At 32.9% G+C, this 26,788-nt stretch overlaps 1 protein-coding gene across 2 annotated transcripts in view; it reads left to right on the top strand.

Annotated features, from left to right (window-relative positions):
* KCNB2 (potassium voltage-gated channel subfamily B member 2) overlaps positions 1-26,788 on the top strand; it is a 457,934-nt gene that overhangs the window by 1,180 nt on the left and 429,966 nt on the right. The window lies entirely within an intron of this gene.

Raw genomic sequence — 26,788 nt, 5'->3', positions numbered from 1 at the left:
CACACAAAGCTGACTTAAGGCTTGATATAAATGTATGGAGCTCTCATTCCATAGAAGGAGGCACCGACAAATATAAGCCACCTAAGCGCTTCTGGAAGAGCCCTTTTGAGAAGGGGTGGGTAATGTTATTTTGCAGGCTATTTGCTCTTAAGGAGTTAGGTAGGTTTGTTCTTAAATGTCTATCTTTTTTCTCTATGTCTATTTCTGTCTCTCTCCCTGTCTTTCCCTCTCTCCTGCTGGGACAGGATTTAAGGATTGCCAGATGATTGATGCATTTAACAGTCTTCAGGATACATTGGCAATACATTTGATTTCTTCCAAGCTAACCGGGGTTGTTGGGATTCCAGTTTTTTTAGCATGGTTTCTGAGTGTGCGATGCTTCTCAAAGGAAAATGCTTCATAGATATTTCCAACACTCTATTTAGAGGAAGTGGGGAAACAGTTTCCATGAATGATACTAAAAGGTATCTCCCATTTGACTTAATCATTTGTAATGCTCTAAGATCTTTTCCAGAGTAGTATTACTATCAAATATTTTCTTTTTTTAAAAAAGTAATGTATACACACTATAAGCAATAAAAATATACTTGTGTACACATATAAGCAGATTGAAGTTACATACATAAAAATCTGTAAATAATAATGGTACTGTCATTGATATAAAATGCATTTGTGTATCCATGTATTTACACTAGTAAAATTAATCATACACAAATTTATTTTGAGTTCAGTTCTGAGGCTCTGATTTCATCCAAGTTATGTAATGTTGATATTTTAATCATATTTTGCTTTCTTGCCTAGTTGATATTTTGTTAATAAGCCCATTTTAATATGTAAATAAGTCTATTTAATATGTAAAGTAGGCACCCTGGATAATTGTTTTTAAGATGTAGCACTATTGGTTGAAGCAGATATTGTAGCAATTGATGATTAGTCAAGATATTAAATCTTAGAAGAAGCTCAAAGAAAGATTTGAGCCAGTATTATTCTACAATGCAGAATAATTAACTGAGATGTTTAAAACAGGAAAATAACCTGAAGAAAACTGGGGAAATCTTTTCTATTCTTAAAGCTTTGTCCTATGTATAATGATATATATAAATGCAAAGTTTTCTAAACTTTATTTTTAGCAATACAAGCAAATTTCTACATGAGGGGAAAAGTTAAGAACTCTAAAGTTTCAAGTTAACCAAGTTTTAAAATGGTATTTTAATTAAGCATTATCTCCTATGGCATATGTGTATGTGTTTATTTCTAGGAGTGCTACTGAATGATTCTATCATTTGTGTTACATAAGGCATGAGTGTACTGTTCACTTAGATACATTAACTTCCTCAAAAAACTTTCTCTTTGGTTCCATTAAATAAATATACTCGTCTTGTAAAGTAAAAAGAGCTCACTTACTTGAAAGAGTTAATGTATTTTCAAAAAGTCTAGCATAAATAAACTGCTAATTTATTATAGCTACATTCATTTTCTCAGACTATTAGTGTGCAATAAATAAATGATAATCATCTAAAAATATACTGTAAATTTAAAAGGGTTAGTGTACCTCCAAAAAATTAAACAGAATACTCTCTTCCAGTAGCTTCTCGAGTAATATGCTGAATATTCACAATGATCACAATGCATAATATATTTTTCTTCCTTTACTTTCAAGAGCATTTGCTCTTACTTTTAGATAAAAAAGAAGGGAATCAGTAATTCTTTTTTTGCCTTCTGCTTCCTTTTCCTCTTCTTTTAAACCTCTCTTTGGCACTCTATATCACAAAGGGATGGGGAGGGAATTTGCAATTTCTATCTTGAGATTTTAGACTTGGCATCTTTCTTCCTTTACCCTGGTCTTGTCCTTTCTGTATCTTTTTCAAACATGCACACCAATCTATTCATGGGTTTGTTGCTATTCCCATCCTCACTTTGTTAGCCTCAATACCACCATCTTCCTCACTTTCCAAGTGTTCAGACATACCAACAAAAATAATACAATTATAAGAAATTATTATTTTATGCCTACTTTTCATATACACTCTAGGGAATTTTCCTGGGTGTTTTATAAACATCTACATTTCCCACCTAATTTGTAGTGTAATGGAAAGAAATGAGATAGCTAGAAAAATGACAGAAATGAATGCTAATTTTGCCATAGGTCTAGCACCCATTTTTATCTGGCCACATTATCCAGATTGATTTCATGTATATTAACATGCCCCAGCATGTGGCTTCTCTTTACTTAGTAAGTATTTTAAGTATATATTTTATGAGGTTTTTGCTTGACTTTTTTGACATGGTGTTCTAGAAGGACCAGGAATGTTTCACTTTACTGAATTTATGTTTAGAGGAGTACAATTTAGTGACAAACTCTTAGAAAATATCAATGGGAAATGTAGGAATATATACTCCCCTTTGGGATACATTTTACTCTTCTACATTATATTATTACTGCTTAGAGATCAAATCCTGGAGAACATCCTTCAAGTTATGGTTGTCTTAGTATAAAGTTTTAAAATGTCTTTATATATTTTAATGGAAATATTTTTTTCTTTTATTTAAAAAATCCATTTTCTTTGGACATGTGATGGACCGTGAGATTTAGCAATGTTGCTTAAATGAACTTTTCCACAAAATTATCGAGCTTTTTGTCATTTTCATAAGTTTTAAAGAAAAAGATGAAACCAACATGAATGTTATATATACTACATGAAAGTAAAAGGCAAGCTGAGTTTTGGACAAGATCTCATTACACCCATTCCTAAAGCAGAAAGTATCTCAAATTTTAATTATAAATCAACCTAGGCTTTTAGCTTAAATGACATATGATGCTCCTGTGTTCTTAACCCATGTTTATCTTTACACCCATTTCTGCCTCCTGTCATTTAAGTAATGTTCAGATAAATTCTTTATTCTTGTTTTATATACACTTCTATGTACAAACGTTGATTTGCTAAAAGTAGGGATCAATATAGAATTGATTCTGTAAGAGAAAATACTTTCCAATTCACAGAAGTTTGTTATCCTCCTCTCCCCCACCAAAAAAACAAAACAAAACATGTATACATTTAATAAGTGAGATACAAATCTAGATAAAATAGTTTTTTTTTTCCCATATGGAGTTTATGGCATCATAATCTTTTATAAGCCCTGATTTGTTAATGAATGGATTTAAAAGCAATATTCCTTTATGTTTATTGAACAACTCTATGTTCACTTGATGGATTTCATTTATTTATTTATTTTACTCTTCTTGAATATCATATTATTATTTTAGTGTCAATCATAAATGTATAAATGCAGCACAATATTAGATTGATGGCCACAAAAGAAATACAAGATAGTTTCTAGCATTACAGAATATACAATCCAAAAACTCTAAAAAAAAATAACACTAGTGAATCATTTAAGGTGTAACATAAAATCAGGTATTATTTGGTATGCAGAAATGTACATAAGAGAATTTCAAATTCAAATTATTCTTTAAGGAAGATCTGGATTCATTCCAACTTATGCTGTCCATCTAGGCATAAAACCAGAAGACTAAGTTCAAATCCTTGCTCTGCCACTTATTGTCTATTTCACCATGGGCCTCTTACCCTCTCTGAATATTGTTTCTTCAATTGTTAAATGAAGGATTTGGGATAGATGACCTTTAATATATCTTCCTGTTCTTAAATTTGTTATCTGTTATCTTATGATTTTCCAGAATCTGGGGAAAGAATACTCTATTTTATTTCTATCACTTAGGCTCTATAGTTGTCTAAAAGAGAAGAGTGTCCAACTTTAGCTACCATATGTATTGTATTGAGAAAACCAGCTAATACATGATGATGACCAACCCTTTGCCAGACTCAACACTGTTCTAGTGAATGAAGGAGTAAAGCATTTTTTAAGCATGTACTATCTGGGAAACAGTCTGTTAAATGCTAGAGATATAAATAGAGGAGTAAGACCATTCTTACTATCAAAAAGCTTGCATTCTAATAAGAAGATTTTGCTGTAAATCAAATGGAAAGTTTTTGTGGTCTTTAGCATGTGGTAGCAAAGCAGGCAGTAATGCCTCTCCTTTAATGTTATTTCTATCAAAAATGAATAGTAAATTATACATAATAGATTTGTAGTTTTATGTTCAATCATCTTTTTTTTCTAGTCTACTGTTATGGAAATGCTTGTTTCATTTCTCAAGTTACATTTGTTTTATATACATATGTGTGTATATGTACATGTGTTTGTGTGTGTGTGTGTGTGTGTGAAAATATAAGTATGAGTTTCTGATGTCATTTGACAGTGCCAAGTACTTTACTCAAAAATATGTTCTCTTCTGTGTCTTCTAGAACAAGCCATGATGAAGATATTTGCCATCAGTTTAAAATAAACTATCTGTTTAGGAACAGAATTACAAATAGAGGCCAAATCTACTAGTTTTGAGCTTATTGTTAGATATTGGTCATTATCAGGACTTACTATGGGAAAGTAATAACAACAACTAAAACAACAGCTAACATTTATGATTAGTGACTTACAGTGTGCTAAGGGATAGTGTTTGAAAAGGAGCCAAGTAATAGGGAAATTTTAAACAAAAAGAAACAATCACTTGAGATGTAAATTGGAAATGGAAGGTTGTTTGAGGCTAAAGAACAACTATAAGATTGCTAATACATAAGAAATTCCTCACACTACAAAAGCTGTAATATGTAGAGCAAGATAAACTTCATAAAGGTTGTTTCTGCTACAATATCATGTTTAATGTTTTTATTTTGAGAATTCTTTTGAATATGGTAAATATAATTCACATTTCTAGCATTGTGATATTCATGTTTTAACAGCATTACTAAAGTCACAAAAATAATTTTATTAAGCCCATGGATAAAAGACTTCTCAAATGAAATATAGCTTGGATTTGACAGTGTTGTAATAGATATCAAGCTGCCTTTAAAGCCAAGAAAACTTAGGTTCATGTCCCACATCTGATTTATAAAACTGTATGACACTGAGCAAGTGATTTGTCTGAGTGTTTTAAGCAAATTTCTAAGACTACAAAGTTACAGGTGCTGATTTGCATGGATAGAGTCAGTTTTTTTTTTTTTTCACCTCTTTTAGTTCCCTATACTAGTGAAACCACAGGTCTAATCATATCACTTCTCTGCAGTGAAATGGAAATTATTCCCAAAAGGATGAGTTAAAACAAAAACAAAAAACCCTCGAAACAAACTCATTAGTTTTTTTTTTTAAATGAAGAAAAACACATTCCCTCCTTTAGACAATGTTTCTCCTAAAAATTTATAACCTTTTTTTACTTAATATTTAATATAGGGATTAAAAAATCAGAAATTTAGTCTGATATTTTCTGAGTGATCACAAACAACCAGATCATTTGCACAGATCCTCATTATGGAATTTTCCTTTCATTTATCCTTCAAATAATATGTATCAGATATGATTGCAACATGTCAATTATAATTTCAACAGAAAGCATTATTGTATCATCATACTATGGGAATGTGTTATTTCACAAATTTAAAATGAAATTTGTTTAAAAATTGCAAAGTGACAAAAATAGTTTATAACACTACTTTAACATGCATATGCACACAAAAGAATTACATAATTTTCATCTCTTTTGTTGCTCTCTGTTACCTTAGTTTAGATCAATATAAAAATTTGAAAAGTCTTAGCAATCAGTCAACAAATAGTTATTAACTAGTTAATACGTGTGAGGCACTGTGCTAAATGAAAAAAGTTAAAAGGAAACACAAAAATAAGGCTTCTGCCCTTAAGAAGCTTAGATTTTGATGAGGGAGACAACATACAAACAAGATTAAAATATGCTGCAAATAACAGCAGTTCCCATTCTGCCAGTTTAATAGCTACATAGAAATCTCAAAATTAAGACTGATTTACATTGGGAAACATGGCTATGGAAGCTTTATATTTGTGTTGTTCTCTCTAGCCTCTTATAGCAAATGCACCTTTTAAAAAAATCTTTTAAATGTTCTCAGATGCATGTACCTTGGCCTTTGTTTTGGTGCCTTAGCAGATAAAAATGTTGCCAGTTCTACAATGTCAAGGTAAGATAGAAACACTTGGAAAACACAGTCCTGAAATGTAACTATATAAGAAATACAAATAATAGAATGTTAGCAGATTTTACTTTTATTTTCCAAGTCTGGCTGTTTTGAAGTAAATGTGTCTAGTAGCTCTCACAGTGAATGTCTCAAGTTCATAAAATCACAATTATTAATCATTCCATCATTAAATATTAATTCCCTTATAATATAAGGCTCATTTTAAAATTGTAGTAGAAGTCATTCTCCAAATCCTAATAGAAAAAAATGTCATTAGACATTACAGAAAGAGTGGAAATAGAAAGCTTAATAGAAATGGGTGTGTGTGTGTGTGTGTGTGTGTGTGTGTATTCTTCTTGAACCCTTGAACCACTTAAATTCAAGAAACCAGTGTTTTTTTCCCAAAAAACAAATTTGTGAATGAGTATTTTATATTGAATTGGAAACCAAGCTTTGTGACTAGAATTTTTTAATCTAGAAGGAAGCCGTTCTAGAAACATTTGCATCATCTAGACTACTCTAAAACATTTTTTTAAAAAATTCATTTGTTGGCATAGGTAACCTTTTTTGTGGGGAATAGGTGCTAGTTAATCATACAAAGAAAAAACTATAAAGAATTAGTGGTACCATCTTCTGTCCAAAGCCTAACCTTTTAAAACACTTACTAAACATTACTAAAGAGATCAGGAATCTATTAGGTAAATTATCACAATTCACCTAAAAGCATTAGAAATAAAGTCTCAATTAGATGCTAATATTTAGTTTCTGATTTTTTTTACTCTAGATGGGTTGATGTTCTTCTATTAAAACAATATTTGGGGGATGAGTTTGGAGCTTAAGCTGTCATAGCCAGAAGTGTCCAGAAGTGGACTCATGACAGTATCTCAGAATACACATCAGATAATCAAATTTAAAGCCTGATTCCTTACTTAAATTTAGAATTTTCTGTAACTAGTTTGAAAATCATTAAAAAAAATCATAAAATGAAAATCATTTGTAACTCTAATGCCAGAGAAAAAGTGAATCAAACATGGAATTTTGGTCAATTTCTATTGCCATGCACAGTTTTTTTTTTTCCCAATTCTTATCATTGCTATTATTTGTTTTCCATGCATATACCCTGTCTCTCCTCCTGCATATTTGCATTCATGTATTTTTTCACTCCTGAAATCCTCTCTGTGAATTTTAATCATAGTTGATGGAAGTTGTAATATAGTGGGAAAAGCACCATCTTGACAGTTTGCCTTTACTAAGTCTAGTTTTCTATGAGTCTTAGTTTCCTCACCTACAGAATGAAAAGGTTAGCTTTCTTTATCTCTAAGGACCTTTCTAGTATGATTTACTGATTCATCAATCCTTGCTCATGCTTCAGCTATTCTATTTGTATTAATTGTATATGTGTTTCACATGCTCCACTGAATTATAAAATCCTTCAGGGCAAGGACTATATCTTATTTTTATCTCTTGCTTCCTCAAATTCTATTTTTATTTTTATTTATATTTGTATAATGATCTTATGAAAGAAATAACGTACTCTATAATGTTCACTTATTGAAATCACACCAATTCTTCAAGGCCCAGATTAAATGTCTCTTCCTCCAGGACATTTTTTTCCTGATCTCTTAAAGTGGATATTCTCTTTTCCTACTCTGAATTCCAAGAGCTCTGTTTTGCATGTTCTTTATGACACTTCTCCTATTCTGTCTTAACATTGTGAGTGTGCTTCTCTTAGATTACTGAAAACTGGAGTATAGGTAATGTGTCTTACGTATCTTTGATTGTACTACAGGGATTTCTTATTAGTATATACATATACATCTGTCATAATCATATATTTTGGTTATATTTTGTCTTTCCTATGTTGAGTTTGACTCTTAAATTTTAAGCCACTTGAACTTAGTAGCATTCATGTAGAGGGCAAAGACCTAAATTTGTTTATAATTTAACAGTTTTAATCCTATATAAAGAGAGATCGTTTTTTTTTTTCTCTTTCATCCAAAAGAAGAATAAAATAGAGAGCTGGTATATACCTTGAATAAGGAAAGTTTCAGAATTGTAAAGACAAATTCCCTATCAATATAGCACAGGAATGAGTTTTTTCTTTCAAGTTTCCCTTAAAATTGCACAATCTTTCTTTTTATTGTATCTTTCTAAGTACTCAGAAATTCTAAATTTCAGTATAGGAATATGACTGTTTTGTGAAAATGGTACAAATGAGATCCCAATTGTATTTTTCAAAGGGGGCAATTGTACAATTTAGGGGTAAGTAGACTATGCAGTAGTTAAGGCCTGGAATCAGGAAAACTGGAGTCAAATTTGGTGTCAGATTAGTATAATTACTAACTATAATCCTGGGCAAGTCACTTAAGTTATTTGTTTCAGTTTCCTCAACTATACATTGTGGGCAATAATAGCACCTATTCCCCAGGGTTATTATAAGGATAATATTTGTAACAAAGATAATATTTGTAACAAAGAGTTAGGCATTTAATAAAGGCTTGCTTGTTTGCTACATTCTTTCTTTCTTCCTTCTCTGATTCCTGAGAGAATAACATTTAATTTAAGTCCCACTTTAAATTAAGCACTATGAGATCTAAATACAAACTCATATTGAGAGCTCACTTTATCCTGAAATTCTTTTATTATTAACTGACCACCATGGGTTAAGGAAATTGAAGGTGTGCTTCAATATTATCATCTGACAGGCTATAAATTTTATATTACATTTATAATGCTGACATTGATTGTGTAATAATAGAACATTTACATGTCTTCTTGGTGGATCTAGCATTCCATATGTCATCATAATTCATACATTTCTGTCTTACAGGGTTGGTGAGTTCATGCTAGTTATGAAATACTTTAATGGATTTTTATCAGATGCTGCCAAATTTTATTAATAGTAAAGTTAACATGTAAAGATTCAAGTCCTTCTGCAATTCCACACTGAGGTGACCCTGGTTTTTTTAATACTATGCCAGAATAGCATAAGCTCTGACATGTGTTTTCAAGCTAGATGCACTTCAAATATAGACCTCATGACAGATTGTCACCCAAGAGCTAGCCCAAAGCAGAGCAGAGAGGCTAATCACAAAAAGGTTATCTACCAGATCATGAATTTTATAGTCACAGCAACTGATTACAACAATTACTAACTCACAGAAAAGTAGTGATCTGCCTAGATGGAAGGAGGGGCCACAATAATGAGATCACAAATCTTTTAAAGTGTTGCAGAGGATTCATGGAATTTAACAGGTCATTCAATCCATCTGTCTTGTATTCTTGCCATTAATTATTTATCATCATTGAAGCTTCTGAGGATTTTACAGAACAGAAACACATGCTAGATTGGGAGAGGGGATGGGAAGAAATGGAGGAGGAAAGGATAGGAAGAGTATTTATAAAGTGTCATGAACATATGGAATTCTTAATAAATGTTACTTAATGATCTGGGTTTTGCTATATGAGGATGCTTAAATTGTCTGTAGTGGATGACTGGGCAGTGGTGCATATAGTTCAGACAATCCATTCTGCTAATTCAGCAACAACAGTCAAAAAAAAAAAAAATGGAGGAGGCAACATAGTGCAGTATGATTATTAGATTATGAATTAGAAGACCTGGGTTCCAATCCTATCTCTTCTACTTGATAGATTTCTTATTTTGGGAAAGCCATTCAACTACTTAAGGAATCAATTTCTTTATTTATTAAATGGCTGGATTAAAATAAACAACTCATCAATAGCTTTCCAACACAAAATCCCCATGCTTCTATATTATCACCATTTTTTGAATGCCTATGTAATACCCAGTTAAAGGTGTTGATTGAGATGAAAAGATGATTAGAATACAATTGGTGCTCTCAAGTTAGTATATAATAAATTCCTGTCACATACAAAGTAACTTGAAAGGAATAGAGATATCATATCCACCTGAACAGATGGACCATATTTTGGAAGAAGCAGCACTTGACTTGAATGAAGGAAGGATGGATATGATTTCAATAGAGATCAGAGGGAGGCATGACATTCTTGGTATAAGAAAAGCCATGACCAAAGACAGGGAAGCAGAAAAGTATGAATCTTGTTTAGAAAGTAGCTAGCTATCTAATTTAGGTCAACTTAAGTTACATAAAAAGAAGAAATTTGAGATAATGGTACAGAAGTTGCAGCCAAATTGTAGTTGTCCCTGAATGTAAGCCTAAAATATCTGGACATATTTCATTGCATACTGGAAATCCATTAAAGGTTTTTGATCATGAATTTGATCGAAGCCATTACTCAGCAGGGTAATCAAGGTTTTTTTTTTGTTTCAAGAGGGCTAGCAAATTTAGAGGATACCATAAAGAAGAAGATAATAGAAGTAGGTTAGCAATGCCATATCTCTGGGTCCTTTGAGTAATTTATTTAATTTGCCACCACTACTCTATCAGTTTAGGGGTTTTGTTGCCAGCCATTTCCTCATCACTTTTTTTAGTGAAGTCAGTGGGTTCAATTTATTTGTAAGTGACTTCCAGAACTATTTTTCAAGTTTTAATCTTTATCTTGAGTTTGGCATTATGATCTACCTAACCTCTCCAGCTAGATTGTCTCATAAACATATTAATTTCAAAATATTAAAAGTATTACTCATTATGTCCCCCCCAGAAGCTAACTATCCTACAATCTTGCCTATTTCTGATAAGACTGACACCATCCCTCTAGCCACCTAAATTCATAACCTCTTAGTTATTGTCAACTCTTCTCTCTCCCTCATGTCATACACAAGTATTTTCCAAGGCTTGTAGACTTTTACCTCCATAATACTTCTTGTAGGAACTTTTTTTTTCCTTTCCCAACTCATAGGACCACCAACTAGTTCAGGCTTTTATCACTTCTCAACCTTGACTATCTTAAGAGTCTCTTAATTGGAATCCTTGCCTTCAACCTCTCTTTTTTCCATGCTATCCTCCTCCAAAATACAAAATAATCTTTATAAAGCAAGTTTTATCATGTTACTCTCCTACAAAGAAACTTCAATGACTACTTATTGCCTCTAGAATGAAATACAAACTGTTCGTTGGTATTTAAAGTTCTTCACAGCTTGGTTCCAGTCTCTTTTTCAAGCTTACTTCATATTAGTCTCCTTCACACAGTCTGCACTCCAGCTAAGCTGGCCTAGTTGCTGTTCCCTGAATTTAGCTTTGCCTCTTCTGTCTCCAGACCTTTGCACAAACTGTGTCCTACAGCTGCAAAGCTTCCTTCCTCTTAAAATCCCCACATCCCTAGGCTCAACTTATGTTTTGTCTCATATGAAAAACTATTTCTGATCCCCAATTGTTAGTTTGTTAGTGTTCTCTTTCTCTGTCTCTCTGTTTCTCTCCTCTTCCTCCTCTCTCTCCTCTCTTTCCTCTCTCTCTTTCTCTCTCTCCTCCTTTATCTTTTCTCTTTGTCTCTCTTTGTCTCTCCTTCTCTCTCTCTGTCTCTCATTGTATATATCTCTTCCCTTTTCCCTTTCTCTCTTCTTTAATTTATACTCTCTTATCTGTTTATCTATATCACCAAATAGAATTCAAGTTCTTGAATGTAAAGTCTATTCTTCATTTTGTTCCAGTAACTTTACAAAACAAGCTCTTAAATGTTTATTGCATTGATCTAACTCACAATGTGAGGTCACAGATGATCCAAGGTGATAGGTTTCTCTCTCACCCACCACCCCCCTCTCAAGTCAATATCCAAGAATTTTTGTATCCTTTCCAATATGCTTGTGTTTTTCCTGCCTCTACTCAGATACAAGTATTTCTAGGAATAGCTGGATTAATCTTAGCAGAACTACATTTTAGGAAATTTATTCTGGAAGTGATCTGAAGGAGAGATTGAAGAAGAGAAATGCTGGATTATTAGAGATGACTTAGGAAACTGTTGCAGTAGTCCAGGGAAGAGATATGTGCTGAATGTCCTAGTTACGATATAGTTGAAAGAATGATATTATTGTATTTAATGACTGGAATTTGATACATGGAATGAGGGAGAAGGAAAAGTAAAAAATAACTCCCAATATTTTGAGCTTGAGTAAAAATAATAGCAGAATTAACAAAGTAGAGAAGTCGGGTAGAAGGACTGGTTTAGGGATAATAAGCTAGTTTGGATTTGAGACACGTGAAGTTTGAAGTGCCATGGGCACATTTTAGTAGGAATTCCATTAAACAGTTTCTGTCAAAGAGAGAACTTGGAGCAAAAATATAGATCTGGGAGTCATCTGCTAAGAGGTTATGATTGAAATCGTGAAAATGATTATGTCAAAGATTGTGACTTCAGTTGTTTCTTCTGAGGGCAGTGTGGTAAAGCAGAAACTGATAATTTGGAGTGAGAAGACCTGCATTTAAATCCCAAATCTGCCCTTTCCTTCCTGTGTGACTTTGGGTAAGTCACTTAATCACCTCTTTAGGGTCCATCTGTAAAATGAAAGGGCTGTACTAATGGATTCTGAAATCCCTTTGGCTTTAAATCTATGGTTGTATGACTATATTCTAGTTTTCAGAGCATAAGAAGAGACTATAAGAACAACATGTTGGGTAATGCCCATATTTAGAGGGCAAAAGAAGAAATAATCATAAGCAGTCCTGAAGAATAGAGTAGATAAAATATGACTCCACATGACTTTATTAAGTCAGAGATATAAAAGACAATTTAAGGAGAATTATGAGGTACCTGTTTTCAACCCCCATGTCAATCTTTTGAAGAAAGTATCACTGACCAATTTAGATTTGGAGGCATATCTAAAGATGACTAGGACAAGTAATCAAACAGAAATGGAAAAATGTGGCATAGCACTTTAAGAATAATTTTAGGAGTGGGGTATAATGGTGCAGATCTCAGGATTATGGATTGCTTGAGTTTCAGAATTCTGGGCTACAGTTAACTATGCTGATCATGGATCTATACTAAATCTGACAATAATATAATGAATTCCACTGAATAGAGAGTCACCAGGTTGCTAAAAAGTGATGAATTGGCTCCGTTCAGAAATTGAGCAAGTAAAAGTTTCCATAGTAATCCTGGGATTAGCACCATGAATGGGCACTGCTCTCCCAGGGTGGGTAAGATAGGCTGACTCAGTTTCCCCCCCCAAAAAAAGTTATTAATTAGAAGCACCAGAGATCAGGATGAACTAAAGCTTACATTGAATTATAAGGAAAACAAAAAAGATTTTTAAAAGAAATATTGGAGAAGAGTAGAAGAAAAAATATTGAGAAAAAGAGGAATATGTTTGCTGCTGTGGTTGAATGAGATAATAACATCACACAATTCTGAGAAGACTGAAGGGTTCAGATCTTATTTTATTTATATTTCCTCTATCATGAAGAATGATTTTATTAGGCCTGTTAGAGGTAGAACAAGAAAATTAATGGGATAAGATTTTAAAAGGAACAAGAATGTTACTTCCTACCTTCTGGCACATTTCCCTGCAATCACATTGTTAGAACATAATTTCCTTAGACTAATCATTTCCTCTTCCTCTAGTTATTGATCATAGATTTAGAAATAGAATGGACCTTCAAGGCTATATTGCCCTACTTTTTCATTTTATGGTTGGATAAATTAAGATCAAGAAATATTAAATAACTTTCCCATGATTACATTAATAAGGTATAGAACCAAGAGTTGAATTCAAGTTGACTCCAAACTATCCCTCCTGCTACTCGACTATAGTCACCAAATATCTATTGCAACAATTCTTTTAATCTTCTCTCCTAATAAATAATTAATGAAATTTTCTGCACTTTAGCAGAAGGAACTAAGCATAGGATGAAAGGTATCTGTAACTTGGGAAAAGCATCTAAAAGGTAAATAAAGGCAGAAATTTTTACAAAGGGCTGGTTCTAGCTCCACCCCATTTCCATATAGGAATTGATAGTTAATATATCCACATATGTATTCAAGAAGTTGATGTTGTCAATAGCTGTGAATGAAGTTAAAATTCAGCCTAAGAATTTTAGGGACTAGCCTGGAAAGTAGAAAATATATCTGAAGCTATGAGCTCTAAAACCAGAGCTGGAGTATTGCCACCCCTGTCATTTCTAGAGTCAGTTAATGCCAAATAGCCAAGGAAAGTTTTGGTGACAAGCATTGTGAAGGCATGAAACTGAACATAAAAATCCATCTCTGTCATCTATTCTGATAGTCAGCCATGGCCTTAAATATTATCTAAAAAGAAGTCTTATGTAGGGGCCTGGAAAGTTTTTATAGCATATAATTGAAAGTCATCAAGATACCTTTAAAGGATGTAGTGAATTATGACTTTGTAGACTATAAGAATCAAGCTTAGCCTTAGAGAAAATCTGGAAATCATAGGAGAAGGACCCAATGAACATTTATTATCTTTCTTATCAAACATGTAAGAGGGAAGATAGAAAGTGGGGAAAACCCATAATTATAGCATCCTGGGAGAAAAGAAAATGAAAGTACTTTAGTCCAGCAACCCTTGTTTCTGCCAAGAGCAACTGTGCCACCTAAATAGTAAATTGTTTACCCTTTTCTTGCACACAGTTAGTTGCAAAACTAAATTATATAATGAAAATAATTCTTCACACACAAGAAAACCTTTATTTTAAATGAGATTTTGTGTTCCTACTTAAATTGTGTTTTTGAACTAAATTTTAAAAGATCAATATTCAATCAATTCTCAGAAAGCTTAGAGACAAAAGATTTCTCATTTATTAGAGTATAGTTGCAGTTTCAATTCAACTCAACAAGAATTTTTTAAAGATCTTTTATGTCCAAGGCACTGCACAAGTCTCTGGGTAAACAAGGACATTTTTCTTTTAGTATCTGACCCCACAGAGCTTACCTTCTATTGTGAAATATAACTTTAAAAGAAATTCAGTTCCATTTGATTTAACTAGCCTGGCACATCTTTATAAATAAATACAAAATAGTTTTATGAGAAAAAGAATACTAACTACCGATGCTATTAATTGCTAACATTTATATAGATTTTAAAGTTTACAAAAGGTTTTATGCAGTTGCTAAAGCCTTAAACTTCACAAAGAATTTGGGACATTAAATTATTTCATTAGATGATCAGAAAAAAATTTTAGTCATTTTCACAGCCAGATTTCTAGGAAAACCAATCTATTCTAAAAGAAAAAGCTATTTTTCCTCATAAGCTAACTTCTCTTATTCTTCAGTCCTTTACAGTCTATCTCCTGATTTCATTGCCCAATTGAAACTGTTCCTTTCAAAATTAGCAGTGGCCTGGTAATTCCTATATCAGATGACTTTTTTTCAGTTCTTTGTTGACCACCTTTTTCTCCTGGATACTCTTATCTCAGGTTCGTTTTATCTTGGTTCTTCTCTAACCCATTTGACTGTTCCTTCATGGTCTCCCTTGCTGGTTCATCACCTATATCATTCCTCCTAACAATGTGTACCTTGGGCCCATTTTTCTCTGTCCTCTTTTCTCAACTCCCTTGAATTCAATTATCATCTGTATGCAAATATCTCCCAGATCTAGTTTTTCGCCTAAGCTCCAATGGCTTGTTTACAACTGTGTATTGGGCATTTAAAACTAGATGTGTGTGATAGGTGCTTAATTTCAACATGTCTAAAATAAGATTCATTATCTTTTGCCTCAAATCCATCTCTCAGCTGAACTTCCTTATTTCTTTGAATGACTCTACCATCCATCCTTCTATCTACCCAGGTTCCACCACTTTAGTGCTGTCTTCAACTCCTAACTTTCCTTAGAACTATGTATCCAATCACTTGCCAGATTTTGTCATCCCTGCTGTTATAATCTCTCTCTCAATTCTCCTTTTATCTCCAATTACGGTGGTCATCCTCATATAGGCCCTCATTGTCCCTTGCCTTAAAGATTACTTCAAAATCCTTCTTATTTGATTCTCTGCCTCAAATCATTTCTCTCACAAATCCATCCTCTATCCAGCTACTAAAGAGACTGCTAAAGTAAAATACAAAGCTGATTCTGTCACTCTCCTGCTTAATAAACTCTAATGGCTCCTTATTGCCTCTAGGAACATGTGATTATAGATCAAGAGCCGCAGGGAATCTCTCCAGTCATCTACTCTGACACTTTTTGCAAAAGGGAATATGAATCTAAAGAGATACATAACAGACCAGGATCTATACAAGTGAGGACAGGATCAAACATAAACTCTGTTTTGGGCATTCATAGACCTTCACAACTTATCCGCTATCTACCTTCCCATACTGCATTCTCTATACTCTGCAGTTTAGCCAAATTGATTTTCTGGCTGTTCCTCACACTCAGTATGCCATCTTTCTCTGTGCCTTTGCATCAGCCAATCCCCACATCTGGAATATACTACTTCACCTTCATCTCTTAAAGTTTCTTGTTTCCCTTAAAACTCAGTTCAATCACCACCATCTAAATCAATATATTCTTATCCTGAGGTCTACAAATATAAAAATTATCTTTAAAATATTTCAATATGATTTGTTACTTTTATAATCTTTTGTATTTTATTTTGTGAATTAAAAAATGTTATTCTGAGGGTTCATTGCACCAGAATGCAAAAGGTTTATGACACAGAATAATTGAAATCCTGCTTTAAATAAAAGTTTTCTTCATGCTTCCCAACTGTGTGCCTTCTTCCCAAAGTCACCATGTACTTATTGTTTGTGTTTGTATATGTGTATGTTTTATATTATCTTACATATGTGTCTATCATTGCCCTAAAAAAATGTAAATTCTTTAAGGAGAGGGATTGTTTTCTTTCTTTCTCTCTCTTTTTTTTTTTTAGCCTTTCTCTTCCCAAGATCTAGTATAGTCCCTAGGACATAGGTGATCCATACTAAATCTTGTTGAATGATTAATTGATGATTGACTGAAGGAAGTTAAAAATTCCATGAAACAAAGGTAAGAAGGAAGGGCCTTCTTTGCATGGGAAGCAGCCCATGAAAGGACAGGAAGATAGGCTATGGAATGCTGAATTCATGGACCAGCAAGTAGGTCAGTTTGGCTGAAACACAGTGTGAAAAGGACTAATGTGAAATAAGACTAGAAAAGTAGGCCATAAATCTGGAAAGACAGGCTGGGGCCAGAATGTGAAGGACTTAGATTGTCAGGCTGAAAAGTTTGAATTTTATCTTAGTAACAAGAAGATACAATGTAAAATGGAGACTATAGACTCCTTCAGGATACAGACTATTGTAAGTTTTCTCTTTCTATTCCTAGAATAGGCTGTTGCCTAGCACAGTTCCTTGCACATAGTAGATTCTCAATACTTTTTGAGTTGAATTGGACTGGATTACAGTCATTGGACATTTTTAAGCAGAAGGATAAGGTCAAATTTGTTCTTTAAGAAGGTTCTTTTGATAGATGGGTGGAGAGCATAAATTGGAGAGGGAAAAAATTGAAAATTGGAGGCTAGTTATAAATGTTATTACAATAAAATTCCATACATGATTCTTAAAATTATATCAATGTTATTTGAGTAATTGCAGTATCTTGTTAGGTGATATGGGTACTCGATAGTTCTAAAATTTAGAATCACAATTATAGTCGGTTATTGTGAAATGGTACAGTCTTCTGCATTCTCCTTGGTATTCATGGATAAAACTGAACATAAGGAAATGAGATATTCACAAACTTTGAGTTATACTCAAATCATTCTTTAAAATATCAGTCACATTAGAATAAATTGCATGTTCAAAACAAAGTGTTACAGGAGAACAGACAGTAAAGGTAGCATTAGCTGGTGTCAGATTATATTACCAAGCATGGGTTTGCCTAGGGGACTCATCTTTTTAGATTCAAAGTCCATGTTCAACATCAATCCAAGCATCAACACAGTTCTCCCTGTTCTTTATTCTTTATTCCTTTTTTTCAGGATCTCTAATGAGACACTTTATGCTATTATAGCTATGGACAGTGTATGAGATGACGTTTGTATTATTTCGTATATGTATGTAGAATGTGAGAAATATAATTATTTTTCAAGATTTCAAAATTTTACTTCATGGTTGTCAAATTTCCTTAAAAATTTTTCTTTCATTTTACATTTTCATTCAATTTATAATCCATATATATTTGGGCATTTTCTGAATATTTTAGAACAGATTTACAATCTCTTATTAGATTCCAAAATAAAATAGAACAGTAGTAATGGCCTTTTTTTAAATCATAAAATATGAATAAAAATGCAAAAATAACTTGTAACTGAAATGATAGAGCAAAAAGTCTCCTCCCAACATTTAAAAGAAAAAGGTATTTTGTTTTGAGATTGTGGTCTTTTTTAGTATGACATTTACAATAATAACTTAACAATGTTTTAGGATTTTCAAAGCAAATTACATATATTATCTCATTCTATCCTTACAATGACCCTCTAAGACATGGGTTATTATTAATCTTTGTAGATGAGGAAAATGAATCCTATGCAGTTAAGTGACTTGCCTAAGATCGCATACCTCTAAGTATCTAAGTTGGGAGTCATACCCAGTCTTTGTGACTACAAATCCAGTATTCTTTCTACTCTGTTGGGCTGTATCCTCTGTGCTACCATAGTAATTATTGGTGTTTTTAACCTTATAAGTATATTTCTCAATAAACAAAGATGTAATGTACAATGAAATATTTTGAAAGAAGGATTATATATAAAATTATCTCTGTCACATAATAAGCACTTAATAAATGTTTACTATGACTGACACATTGTTTTTTAACAATGAACTTTGAGAAAACACTGACATTTATTCATTGTAAGGGACCCTAGTCCCTTAGAGGATCTTTACCCACCACTGAGATAAACACATAAAAATATGAAATAGGATCCAATTTAATGCCAAATACGCAGAATACCTAGACCATAGATGCTGTGGTACCTCAGAATGGGAGAAAATAACTAAGAAAATGTCATAGACAAAATAGGAAAAATTTGATTAAAGAGAAAAAAATGCTAAACGCAATGGCCCCATATTTCAATCGATGTTTAATATAACAAAATTTCAAGAAAATCACATAATTTTGAACATTGTTTTGAAGTTTGTTGTGATGAAATTTGACCCATAGTCTTTTAATGGATTAAATGCAAATAATTCCATAATAAGCAAAAAATGATTTTCCCTGGAAAGATAACATTGGTGAGTGAATTTCTGTATAGTGGCATCAGAAACTTTTCTTGAAAAAGAAGAGATGATTGCTGTGTGTTCACAAAAAAATAGTTTACCCCTTGAAAGAAAGAAAAAAGATTGAATCAAAGAATTTCAATGTAATTTACTTTGTTGGTAGAAATCCTATTATCTATGTATCATCATCAGCACCTAAAATAATATGTAATACATGGAAGGTATAGTAGATATTGTGGTAGATAAGAAGTTGCAACAATAAGATATTTTAGAACTTGTGTGTTAGCATTTCCTCAGAGTTCATAAAAAGAGAGAGTGGGAGAGAAAAGAAGGAAGGAAGGAAGAAAGGAAGGACAGAAGGAAGGACGGACAGAAGGAAGGAAGGAAGGAAGAAAGGAAGGAAGGAAGTATAATGCCAGAGAAACTGAGGCAACAAAGAGAGTTTTTAATACTTTATTTGAGTCTCTGAGAGGGAGAGATTTTTTTTTGGGGGGTGGGCAGACCAAAATCCATTTGTACCCCCAGGGATGAATTGGATGTCACAAAGAATTCAGCATCAAATGTGAGAGTGCATGATTTTTATATGGCTTTAGAGATCAAGAGAGATAAAAGCAAGGGGTGAAGTCCAAACACTGGGAGTACTGGAATTTCCAGAAAGGGACCATCAATTCAGTTCTGACAGGTTGGGGGTAGGACCATAAATTCTTGACAACTTAGGAAGACTTAGGAGCCAGGATGTCTGAACTTTCCCTTATCTGAAATTAAACATTTACAGTTTATAACCCTAGAGTAGCCAGCCCTAAGCTATATCAGTCCTAATAGTCAGGAAGGTGGGGGAGGTTTGCAACCAGGGAGATTGAGGCAGAACAATGTAGGGAAACTGAGGCAGGATAATTTAGGGAAATTGAAGCAGAACAATAAAAGGAAACTATGGCACAATGGAAGGAAGGAAAGAAGGAAGGAAGGGAGGGAGGAAAGAAAGAAGGAAGGAAGGAAGGAAGGAGTGGATAAATTCACTTTGTTTTGATTCAATTCCAAAAAACATTTAGAAACCTCAGTGCTATTATTTGTATCCTGCTCTTTGTAACTTTGTTTGGTGCTTTCTTAGCAAAGACACTAGAGTGGTTTGCCATTTCCTTCTCCAGCTGATTTTACAGATGAAGAAACTAAGGCAGAGGGTCTGTATGAGGCTGGATTTTAATTCAGATCTTTCTGATTCTAGGCATTTTATATACTGTGCCATCTAGCTGCCCACAGAAATCTCAACAGTAGCACATAATGGAAAGAACAAAATGATGCACTGCATATTCTAGTAATCCCCGCATGCTTATGTTATGTTAATGATAAGAAAATCATTTGACTTAAAAAAAAAGCCTTTGACATTCATTTTGGAAGAGATCTGAGTGTTTGCTTTCAAAAGTAGTGCTAGAGAAACTGAGTTAATGGGAGATAGGATAAACAAACTACAGTTAAAGGTGTTTCTTTCCAAGAGTGCTCTCAGCTAGGTGACTGAAACCATCCTACTCTTTTAAAAAGAAAAGGAAAGAAAGAAGAGCAATATGTAAGAGAACACACTACTTGAGCTACAGCTATTGTTTGTCCCAACATTTTGACAAGGAGCTGTATAAAGAAATAAAGGCTTTAGAGAAACTTTGAGCATCCAAAGAAAAACAAAGCAGAATGGTGCAGTAAAAGGACCCTGGAATGGAAGCCAGAGGGCCCAGGTTCTCTTGTTTCTACCACTAATGAGCAGTTTCTTCACCTCAAAAAAAAGGGGGGGGGTGATTGGATTATTCTTTAGAGTCTTATTCTATGTACTGTGGAGATTCATGAAAGCTTGGTTGGTACCACATTAATGTAACATGAACAGATTTAAATCAGATCTATGTGACAGGGGAAAAGAGTAAAATGTTTACATTCCTTAATGCTATTTTTTTCTCATTTATGAACATTTTTATGAGATGTTATTCTATATTATCCAGATGAAATTCTGAAATTTCATCTTAATTTATACAAAAGTCAGATCTTTAGGATCATGTTACAAAATACCCAATAAGTTGAAATTTTGAGTTTTCATTTGAATTCTCAATAATATACTGTTTCCTTCAGAAGCTTAATAAGCTCTTTTCCTCTCCTTTCCTCTTCTTGCCTCTCCTCTCCCTCTTCTTTCCTCCTGCTCTCCCTCCCTCTCCTCTTTCCTCTCCCTCTCCTCCTCTCTCTCTCTCTCTCTCTCTCTCTCTCTCTCTCTCTCTCTCTCTCTCTCTCTCTCTCTTCTTTTCTTAATCCTTGTTTCTTTCCCTCCTTCCCTATTCTGCTTCTCATTTGACTTTTCAAAAATCATTCAAAAGAACACTCTAGGGACACCAAGTAAAGGGCACTTTCACATTCACAGTTTTGAACCTGAGCCATTCTATGCAGTTGAAGAAAGGAAACAATATCACAAAGACCTAGAGATCTGAGAAACTTTGTAATAGTATTATTTTTCAGACTATAAAAAGGGTTCTTCTGTGAATTATGTTTTACAAAAAGGCCTTATTCTGTTGATGAAGAAAGACACTTTAATCACCTGCTCATGGCTAAGGGGCAAAAATCGTCTTGTATTTGTAGTTAACCTTTAATTATAGTAAACATATAAATTTAGTGTATCTTTTAAGTGTGCCTGTAATTAAATGTTTAAAAGCTTTTCTATCCTAGAGAGGGAGAACAAAGCTATATATTTATGCATCTAAATAAAAATAGATAAAGAGTTAGCTATTTATATGGTTGGCTATTACAAGGAGCCAGCTATGAGAGTGGAAGATGCTTATATTACATATTATATTTATTGCTTGTATTTTTCCTTTCTTGTTGCAACTCGATGCTACCTTTGGCCATTGGTAGCAGATCCTTTAGGATTTTTGTGTTAGTGGATCTAAAAAAAACCTAGGTTGTCTGAAGGATAAAAATTCTAGGGTTCTAAGGAATAAATGATTGACCTGCATATTTTCATATTAGCTTTTTTTTTCATGGCAGAACTTTAAAGAAGAAAAGAATATTATTTCAATTTATACCTCCCCAAGGTCAAAATTTGCAGTATAATCACTACCGGAACTGGTCATATGTAAAAAATAAACAAATGTGGTATTAAATGCCTTAAAAATGACTAGCTCCTAAAAAGTTGATTTCTTTTCAATAGCTGGTAATTGGAAATGATATTTCCAAGAATACATTTTCTGTCCATTTTCTCTCCAAACATGTGCCAATATAGACTTTTGACCATTTAAAAACAGAAATATCTGCTGGTTTTTGTTTTGTTGTTGTTGTTTGGGGGATGGGTAGGAGTTGTAATGTATATGAGGTAAAATGAATACTCTGGATGTGTTTTTAAAAATCAGTTGAAAAATTACTTAAAGATAGATTTAGAGCTTTCAAAACTTTTTTTCTTTATAAGACCTACATTAGAAATATGATTAAGGAAATGAAAACATTACATAGTTTTAAAGTGTTTACCTTGTCTTCCTCTGGTCTGAATTGCTATTTCTTGCAAAACAAAGAGATTGTAAGTGATAATGTTCATATTTTTGAAACTCGAGGTTTTCAAAGTTTTCCTTGAACTTCAATTATGATATCATAATAAGAAAAAAAATTTTTGTCAAAATTGGCCTTGAACCTGGCAACATAATATCATAGTACTTAGGATGCTTAGATACAGCTGTGCAAAACTTGAATTTTTAAAAATTGTTTGGAGTCATTTCCATCTTCCAACAGATGAATGAGTGGTTATTTAATACATTGGCAATAGTTGACTGACTTATTCACCTTATTTTCAATTAGTTATATGTGTGCGTGTGTGTGTGTGTGTGTGTGTGTATGTGTGTGTTTATGTGTGTGTGTGTGCGTGTGTGTGTGTGTATGTATATGTTTATGTATTCCTAAGAAAAGAATCAATCAATGCCAAAAGAAAATGACTAGTGTACTTCCTTTCTTTTTGCTTAGAAAAAAATGTTCACTCCATAATTCACCCAAGAGATATGTACATATATATGCATATATATGTGTGTGGTTGAGATAAATATAATTTTCAAAGTGGAAACATAAGATGACTGAAACCATTTTTATTACATTCATAGTCTAAAAGGATTTGGCTTATTTATTATGAATGAAAATTATCATAACAAACTTAATTTCATTTATAATAAAATGTATGAGGAAAACATTACTGTAGACACTTGGTTATTAAAATTAAAATCATAAGTTTTACAAACTCCCGAATATGGCAGTGTACTGGAGGGAATAACACTGGGAAATTATTTATTGGAAATGAAGTTTAAAAGAACAAACAAAGCTTAAATTGAAAAATGAAAAGCTAAAGCAAAACAGTATAAGGATTTAGCAACAAAAAACATGAAACAAAATGAATATACCTTTGATTATTCTCTGAAGATACTCTGAATCAGGGAGTAAATGATATTACAGGGACATTTAATTATACAATTTAGAGCTAAAGGAAATGTAAAACCATCTTATCCAATCTTCTCATTTTACAACTGAGAAAAGTGATAAAAGAAGTTTTAGTAAGAAATTCAGCTACAACATTCCAACAACATTCATTAAATATAAAATGGCTTCTAAGCGTGTTTTCATGTTAAACAAGAAGTACTTTTCTTTTTTCTATTGGGACCAATATCCCTACTGAAATCAATGACCATACAGAACTAGAAAGGACGGTAGAGATAATTGGGACTTCTAGTAAGAAAAAAAATGGATTTAAGTTATATTTTTGCAATTTATGATCACTGTAATCTTGGGTAAATAACAATCTTCTACTTTGTTTCCTAATCAGTAAAATGGGAAGAATATATTATGTCAAAAAATTGTAGTGAGGCAAGGGCTTTGTAAAAGTGAGAAAGTTCTCTATAAATATGAAATTACATTATTTTCTAATCTAGCTTTCTTATTTTACAGGTAAGGAAATTGTGTCACAAGAAGTGACTAAGGTTAGATAATAACAGATTTGAAACTAGAGATTTATCTCCTGACATTGTCAAATGTTTCTCGCACACCAGCCTGCCTCTTACAAAAAAGTAACTTAATTTAGATGTTTCTTTTCTTGAAGATAGAAATGTGAGGTTTAATTTACCTGCTTTGAAAATTAAAACTAAGAAACATAAGCTTCATTAAACAAGTCTAACTACTGTTGTTTGGGTTTTTTTCAAAATAGATATTGCATTTTATAATTATTAATATATACATTGGATGAGAGGAGGGTCCTGGGTAAATAAAAAGGAAGTGGAGACAAAGATAAAAGGAAATAAAGGGCAAAGAAAAAGGGAAACAAGGTTAGGAGACAGAAAGAAGAGAGTCCACAATTCATTATTTGGTTTGGAAGGTTTGGGAGTTTAGGTCAAAGATTTCAGTCTGACTTTCCTTTATCTTAAGTAATTTATTGTTTCTTTTGAATGCTGATTAGTTAACCACTTTTTATATGTCAGGTACTGTGCTTTTTATAGATAGTTCTTAGATTTGAATTAACCATAAGTTAATTCACTTTCTGCATACAGACATAGTGCTTAGCACATAGTAGGCACTTAATAAATTCTTGATGATTGAACAACTCACCTCTTTTAACAGTCATATTTCATTGAGAAAATATTTTATTTCTATAAAGATAATTATGTTAAATAGTTTTCCTTATGTTAAATCATCCCTGCATTCCTCTCATAAATTCCATTTGATTATAACATATAACATTTGGAACATACTGTTGTAATCTTTTTTATTATTAAAGCTTTTTATTTTCAAAATTTATTAATGGATAATTTTTCAACATTGACCTTTTCAAAACTTGTGTTCCAATTTTCCCTGACCTGTCCCCCAATCCCTCCCCAGATGGCAAATAATCTATGTTAAACACAATAAAACATATGTTAAATCCAATATATGCATACATATTTATACAATTATCTTGTTGCACAAGAAAAATCAGATCAAAAAGGAAAAAAATAAGAAAACATAAAATGCAAGCAAACAACAACAAAAAGAGTGAAAATGCTGTGTTGTGATCCACACTCAGTTTCCACTGTCTTCTCTCTGGGGGTAGATGACTCTCTTAAGCATGAGATCATTGGAACTAGCCTGAATCATCTCATTGTTGAAGAGAATCACATCTTTCAGAATTGATTATCCTATAATCTTGTTGTTGCCGTATACATGATCTCCTGGTTCTGCTCATTTCACTTAGCATCAGTTCATATAAGTCTCTCTGGGCCTTGCTGAAATCACCCTGCTGATTGTTTCTTATAGAACAATAATATTCCATTACATTCATATACAATAACTTATTCAGTCATACTCCAACTGATGGGCATCCACTCAGTTTCCAATTTCTTGCCAGTACAAAAAGGGCTGCCACAAACATTTTTGTACAAGTGGGTCTCTTTCACTCCTTTAAGATCTCTTTGGGATATAAATCCAATAGAAACACTGCTGGATCAAAGAGTATGCACAGTTTGAAAGCCCTTTGGGGATAGTTCCAAGTTGCTCTGCAGAATGGATGGATTAGTTCACCACTAACAATGTATTAGTGTCCCAATTTTCCCACAACCCCTCCAACATTCATCATTTTTTCCTGTCATTTTAGCCAATTTGAGAGATGTGTAGTGTTACCTCAGAGTTGTCTTATTTTGTATTTCTCTGATCAACAGTGATTTAGAGCACCTTTTCATATGACTAAAAATGATTTCAATTTTTTCATCTGAAAATTGTCTGTTCATATCCTTTGACCATTTATCAATTGGAGAATGGCTTGAATTCTTATACATTTGAGTAAATTCTTTATATATGATTTTACAAATGAGGCCTTGATCAGAAGCTTTGATGGAAAAAAATGTTTTCCCAGTTTATTGCTTCCCTTCTAATCTTGTCTGTGTTAGTTTTATCTTTACAAAATCTTTTTAACTTAATATGATAAAAATTATCTATTTTGTGTTCAATAATGAACTCCACTTCTTCTTTGGCCACAAATGCCTTCCTTTTCCACAGATCTGAGAAGTAAACTGTCCACTGTGCTTCTAATTTGCTTATAATATTACTCTTTATGTCTAAATCATGAACCCATTTCAACTTTCTCTTGGTATACAGTGGAGAAATATTCTTTATTAGTAATGTATTACAGCCAATTTATGTCCAGTCTCTTCATCATCCTTTGAGTGACCTACAATTTTGATTTCTCAGAAATTGTGGTATTGTGTGATTTGCAGTTATAGAACACCTGCAGAAAAATCCTAATGGTGCAAAGATGGGATTGTATTTCAGGGAGTGATGCAATGTCACTGAAAGAATTACAGAATTTTCCAACTTCAATCAAGACTGCTGCAATCATCTTATTTAATTCTAATATCAATTTTATTGCCCATCTATTGTATCTAAGATAGACGTAGAGATGGACAAGCTCTATATGGTGTCCATCCAATTGGATAGCCTGGTTTAGAGAAGACTCCAAAATAATGTGATTTTATTTTTCAGGGAAGGAAATATAATCCAAAAATAAGTAGGTGATTATCTCTTTGTACTTTGCCCTCATCAGACTCCATTTGGCCAACTCTATTCAGTTCTTGGTGCCACACTGGAAGAAGTACACAACTAAACTGGATGATGCTTTTGAG

This window comes from Antechinus flavipes, chromosome 1 (genome assembly GCF_016432865.1).
Source record: "Antechinus flavipes isolate AdamAnt ecotype Samford, QLD, Australia chromosome 1, AdamAnt_v2, whole genome shotgun sequence".
In the NCBI taxonomy this organism is placed as follows: domain Eukaryota; kingdom Metazoa; phylum Chordata; class Mammalia; order Dasyuromorphia; family Dasyuridae; genus Antechinus; species Antechinus flavipes.
The sequence above is the reverse complement of the archived record's forward strand: the minus strand, read 5'-3'. Positions and strand labels throughout refer to the sequence as shown.